Below are 6725 nucleotides of genomic sequence, written 5' to 3'. Positions count from 1 at the left end.
CCCCGCAGTGATCGTGACAACCTGAAATACCCACACAAATTTCTAGAACACATGCTAGGGGCCAGAATTGTTGAGGCACGCTAGGCTAAGATGTTTTCTGGCTCTTTATTCAATGTGCACTTGGTTTGACTAGAGACAAAGTATTTGGAGGTTTACATTTTGTGTGAAGAGTGTGAAAGACAAAAAGTAACAAAGGTGTAATGGAGGAAATGGATTTATGGTTTCCAGGACTCGAAAAATAAGAGTGAGAAAGGGTCTAAGAAAGAGGTTAATAGGTGGAGAAAACTCTAGTTGGCTCTCAACACCAAACTGAAGCCCTTCCTCACTAGGCTTAGAGATCATGGAAAACGAAAGCACATTGAAATCTAAGGAAAAGCTTGCAAAGGAAACAACAACAACAAAAAAAGAGAAGTAAAGAAGGAACTCAGTAAAAGTCTGAGCCAACAGTCAGAGAAAATAGGTAAAGTACTGTTATATAGATAGACTCTTTATAAATCCTTTATTTGGGGGAGTCTGACATCGTAAGTAAGAATTTAGTTTCAGGAGAGAAAATTAGCAAAGAATAAGGACTCAAAGGTAGAAATGAAACCGCTATAGAAACGTAAAAATAGATGGAAATTAAGATAGACACACTAGTTGGGGCATCCTACTGGCTCAGTCCACAGTCCACTGATCTTGGGGTCCTGAGTTCAAGCCCCATGTTGGGCTGAGAGATTTAAAAAAAAAAAAAGATTGGGGCCGTGAGTTCGAGCATCACTTGGACAATAGAGATGACTTAAAAATAAGTAACAATGCAATAAAAAAAAAAAAAGATGGACACACTAGAGCCTCAGCAAGGCTTGACTTTAAACTGAACACATTTTTCTCTTCCTCATTCTTGAAGTCTCCCCTCCTCTTCCCCTTCATTTGTTTTTCTGTAGAATCCTTTGTTCCAGGAACTCCTTACCAGTATTGACATCCCGCTGACCTCAATGTATACTGAATAACGAGACTCATGACCAGTGCCACCGTTGGTCATGAGACCACCTTGAAGACGTGAACCCGGCTGGCAGCACGGACCAGATGCCTATCGAAACCACCCAGATCCTGTATTTTCCTATAAAACCCCACAGCCTTTTACCCCGGACAGGCTTGCAGTCTTTGGAGCCATGAGCCTGCTGCAGCCTCCTTTGCCTGGCGAAGTCATAAGCTGTCTTCCTTCTATAAACCCAAACTCTGTCTTCGAGTTACTGCTCCGGGGCGCAGAGGTTGGTTTTCCACAACAGAGAGAAATACTGATTGGAGAAACAGTGGTAAAGTATATCATGATACTGGGCGCCTGGGTGGCTCAGATGGTTAAGTGTCTGCCTTCGGCTCAGGTCATGATCCCAGGGTCCTGGGATCGAGTCCCGCATCGGGCTTCCTGCTCCTTGGGAGCCTGCTTCTCCCTCTGCCTCTCTCTCTCTCTCTGTCTCTCATGAATAAATAAATAAAATCTTGGAAAAAAAAAAAAGTATATCATGATACTAATTATTGAAACTCACGAGTCTATATTAACGACTATGTTCGTTTTCATATCTGGCATCTCTGGCACGTTCAGCTTATCAGCCGTGCACACATCGGACCCAAAGTTCCCACCTTTGTGAAGTGAACATTCTAATGAGGGGGGGGAGACAGAAAATAAACATGTAAATTTGGAGCAGGGGTGATAGTGAATGGGAGGTGGTCAAGGAAGGCCAGGCTTGTGAGCCAAGACCTGCAGTCAATAAGAGAGTCTTTTTTTTTTTTCCCTATGTAATCTCTGCCCCCAACGTGGGGCTTGAACTCCCAACCCTGAGACCAAGAGTGGCATGCTCCACAGGCTGAGTGCCCCAGGAAAGGAGTCTTGCAGATAGTTGGGTGAAGAAGATTCCAGGCAGAGGGGAGAGCAAGAACCCTGAGGTGAGAGCAATCAGATCACTCCGGCTTGTCTGAAGACCAGAATGAGTGAGGGCAAGAGTTGCAAGAGATGAAGTTTCGACCATTATAATGACTTGGTTTTTAATCTGAGTAAGATAGGAAGCCAGTGGGGGTTTTAGGTGAAGGAGTGGCATGAGCCGACTTACATAGTGGAAGAACCTTCTGGCTGCTGTGTGGTGACTAGGTTGAGCAGAAGCTGGGAGACTAGCTGGGAAGTTATTGTAATAATTTGGGAGGAAAATGATGGTGGCTTGGACTAAGGTAGGAGAAAGGGCTAGATCCTGGGTATAACCTGAAGATAGAGCCAAGATCGGATTTGCTGTTGGCCGTGGGGGTAGAGAGGTCACATATGTCAGCAAGATTTTTGGCCTGAGTGTCTGGAAAGATGGAGTTGCCATTTACTGAGAAGGAGCAGGTTAGGGACAAGCAAGTCAGACAGAAAGGGACGAAGCCCAGTGTTGGATATGGTAAGTCTGAGGGCCCTACTGGGTATCCAGTGACAATGTTGAAAAGGCAAGTGCAGGGGCGCCTGGGTGGCTCAGTTGGTTGAGCGACTGCCTTCGGCTCAGGTCATGATCCTGGAGTCCAGGGATCGAGTCCTGCATCGGGCTCCCTGCTCAGCAGGGAGTCTGCTTCTCCCTCTGACCCTCCCCTCTCTCATGCTCTATCTCATTCTCTCTCTCAAATAAATAAATAAATAAAATCTTAAAAAAAAAAAAGAAAAGGCAAATGCATATACAAGGGTCAACTTAAGGCGAGTCCTTTGGGCTAGAGGTTTGAATTTAGGAGTCATTAACATATTGATTGCATCTAAAGCCAAGAGGCTTACATTACAGAAATGTTCCTGAAATGTGTGTGAAACATTTGTTTTTCTAAATTGCCTCTTTTAAAGGCAATGAGAGGGGTGCCTGGCTGGCTCAGTGGGGAGAGCATTCGACTCTTGATCTCAGGGTCATGAGTTTGAGCCCCATATTCAGTGTGAGATTACTTAAATAAATAAAAACTTTTTTTAAAAAAAGATTTTATTTATTTGACAGAGAAAGACAGCGAGAGAGGAAACACAAGCAGGGGGAGTACAAGGGGGAGAAGCAGGCCTCCCGCTGAGCAGGGAGCCAGACGTGGGGCTCTATCCCAGGACCCTGAGATCATGACCTGAGCTGAAGGAAGACGCTTAACGACTGAGCCACCCAGGCGCCCCAATAAATAAAAACTTAAAAAAAAAAAAAAGGCAGTGGGAGAACTTGCTATTTTCAAGTCTGTTGTAAATCATTTTCAAAGAAAATTATACTATATTTTATCTTTTGAGTAAATCTCTTAGACTTGTGTTAGAATTATTTCATGTCAAGTACCATTATATCAAGTGAGTAAAAAGAATCATTGTGTTCATTTTCTCTTGCTGCTGTCAAAAATAATCATGTATTTAGTGGCTCAAACAACAGAAATTGATTCTTTCACAATCTGGAGTCTAGAAATCTGAAATCAGTATCAGTGGGCTGAAATCAAGGTATGACAGGGCCATGCTCCCTCTGGGGGCTCTAGGGGACAACCCCTTCATTGTCTCTTCCAGCTTCCAGTGGTTGTGGGCATTCCTTGGCTCGTGGCCTCATCAGGCCATTCTCTGCCTTCAAGGTCATGGTGCTTTCTCCTCTTCTGTGTATCAGTCTCCCTTGCCTTTCTCTTATGTACACTTGTGATTGTATTTAGGGCCTACCCAGAGGATCAGATTAATCTTCTCTTCTCAAAGTCTTTAACTTAATCACATCTCCAAAAACCCTTTTTCTTTTTTTAAGATTTTATTTTTTAAGGGGCGCCTGGGTGGCTCAGTTGGTTAAGCGTCTACCTTCCGCTCAGGTCACGATCCCAGGATCCCGGGATTGAGCCCCACATCGGGCTCGCTGCTCCTCAGAGAGTCCGCTTCTCCCTCTCCCTCTGATCCTTCCCTCTCTCGCGCTCACTCTCACTCTCTCAAATAAATAAATAAAATCTTAAAAAAAAAGATCTTATTTTTAAGTAATCTCTACACCCATCGTGAGGCTCAAACTCACAACCCCCACAAAATCAAGAGCCGCATGCCCTACTGACTGAGCCAGTCAAGCACCCCCGCCCAAAGACCCTTTTTCTAATAAGGTAACATTTTCAGTTTCCGGGGTTTGGGATCTGATATCTCTGGGGGCCATTATTTAGCCTAATTACAGTCACCCAACCGATTGTTAAACTCGGGTTTTGATATAAATGACTACATACTTCTTTTTTTTTTTGATCAACCTTAATGATTTATAGAAAACTAGAGACACACAAATCAGTTCTTCCCTTATTACTACATACTCTTAATAACAAACATAACTCCCTCTTTTTCCCTCTGGTAACACTTAAAATATTCCACAAAAAGTCAAATATCATTCTATCTCTATGGCACAACGTAGCTAAGAAATACTATTTCCAGGAGAACCCGGCTGGCTCAGACAGGAGAGTGTGTGACTCTTGATCTCGGGGTTGTTAGTTCGAGCCCCACATTGAGGGTAGAGATTATTTAAAAATAAAATGTTAAAAAAAAAAAAGAAAAGCAATACTATTTCCAGATCTGTGTTGAGATCATTTGGTGATACTAGGTCAAATATGCTTTGGCATTAAGTAGCTATAATTAGTTATATTTGCACAGGTGCCTCCTTTTATTTATTTTTAAAGATTTTATTTATTTATTTGTCAGAGAGAGAGAGAGCACAAGCAGGGGCAGTGGCAGGCAGAGGGAGAAGCAGGATGTGGGACTCGATCCCGGGACCTTGGGATCATGATCTGAGCCTAAGGCAGATGCTTAACCAACTGAGCCACCCAGGCATCCTTTTTTTTTTTTTTTTATTCATGAGAGACAGAGCAAGAGAGAAAGGCAGAGGGAGAAGCAGGCTCCCAAGGAGCAGGGAGCCCGATGCGGGACTTGATCCCAGGACCCTGAGATCATGACCTGAGCCGAAGGCAGACGCTTAACCAACTGAGCCACCCAGGCGCCCTAGGTGCCTCCTTTTAAAGGACACTCAGGATCAAGGATAGTGTCTTCTTTGATCCCTAAAACTTGTTTCCAGTGAGTAGAGGTTACATATAGTCTCATAATTTATCTCAAAATATTCCAGTGTTTTGCCAATTTCTATAAAAGCAGGGAATGCAATAAAACTTTGCTAAATTTATTACTAGCTTATTTGTTAAAAGAAAAAGACAAAACTATACCTTTGGCCACAGAACTTCCAGGTTTTTTTTTCTGTGTGAAGCAATTTATACCACATCATTGTCAATTAATTTTTATTTTATGAGCTCACAGCTCCAAGCAATTATACATCAAAGGCATTCTCTGTATTTAGTAGAGGCCTGATAAATGGGTCTACACATAAGAATTGCCTTGGGACTTGCTGTCTGTAGTTGTAGTAAGAATGAATTTATCATCTCATTAGTATCTGACAAGGTCAGACACACAGGGGTTTAAAACACACACTGCTGGAATTAAATAATATTTAATAAAAATTAATTGCAAGGGGGCACCTGGGTGGCTCAGTTGGTTAAGCGACTGCCTTCGGCTCAGGTCAGGATCCTGGAGTCCCTGGATCAAGTTCCGCATCGGGCTCCCTGCTCAGCAGGGAGTCTGCTTCGTCCTCTGACCCTATCCCCTCTCATGTGTTCTCTCTCTCTCATTCTCTCTCTCTCAAATAAATAAATAAAATCTTAAAAAAAAAATTAATTGCAAAGGATAACATTTGATTTTCAAAAATAACCCTTAAAAAGGGGGTATGTGACATGGACACAGGGACCAACCCACAAAAGCTTCCAATGTCCAAAGCTGGAACAATTTGAGCAACAAAACTAACATAGTATTGAATTGTTATTCAAAGTGTAATAAATATGCATGAGTCCAACTGATATAAATAAATAACTGAATGAATAAGTAAATGAGGGAGAAGAGACAAATCTCACAGAATTCCATATTATATATGTAGATATTCTCTCCTCAGGAGGCAGGCTTAATTCCCCTCCCTCATGGACTGGACTTAATAACCCACTTCCAAAGAACAGAGAATGGAAAGGGAAAAATAGTAACTTTACAATGGAAAACATTGGCAGACATGACCTTCACCAGGTGATCAAGGTTAAGGTCAAGCCCTTCATCAAGGGCTACTTTGGTAATGTAAGGCAAATCATGGGAATGAGAAGGTACATCTTTATATTACTGTGATGTAACAGTTTTATCCTTCTCTCCTTAGACCTAATTTTGACACGTTGGAAGTCAGCGTCTCCAAAAGCTTCTTCTTGGAGTAGCTAAACATTTATTTTTTATTTATTTATTTTTTTAAAAGATTTATTTATTTATTTATTTGAAAGAGAGAGAATGAGAGAGAGCACATGAGAGGGGGGAGGGTCAGAGGGAGAAGCAGACTCCCCGCTGAGCAGGGAGCCTGATGCGGGACTCGATCCCGGGACTCGATCCCGGGACTCCAGGATCATGACCTGAGCCGAAGGCAGTCGCTTTAACCAACTGAGCCACCCAGGCGCCCCGAGTAGCTAAACATTTAGATAAGATTAATGAATGTTACATTAATACAGTGGTCTCCACTGTAGGACTTCCTCCCTCCCTCTGCACCCCCATATTTGGCAGTGTGTGTGTGTGTGTGGGGGGGGTGCTACTGATATTTAGAGGGTAGAGACCAGGGATGCTGCTAAACATCCTACAGTGACTACCACAACAAGAAATTATCTGGCACCAAGTATCAGTAGCTCTGAGACTGAGAACCCTGAACTAATTATAA

The sequence above is a fragment of the Leptonychotes weddellii genome, chromosome 15 (genome assembly GCF_054177405.1).
Source record: "Leptonychotes weddellii isolate Sample4059 chromosome 15, ASM5417740v2, whole genome shotgun sequence".
NCBI classification, from domain to species: domain Eukaryota; kingdom Metazoa; phylum Chordata; class Mammalia; order Carnivora; family Phocidae; genus Leptonychotes; species Leptonychotes weddellii.
The sequence above is the reverse complement of the archived record's forward strand: the minus strand, read 5'-3'. Positions refer to the sequence as shown.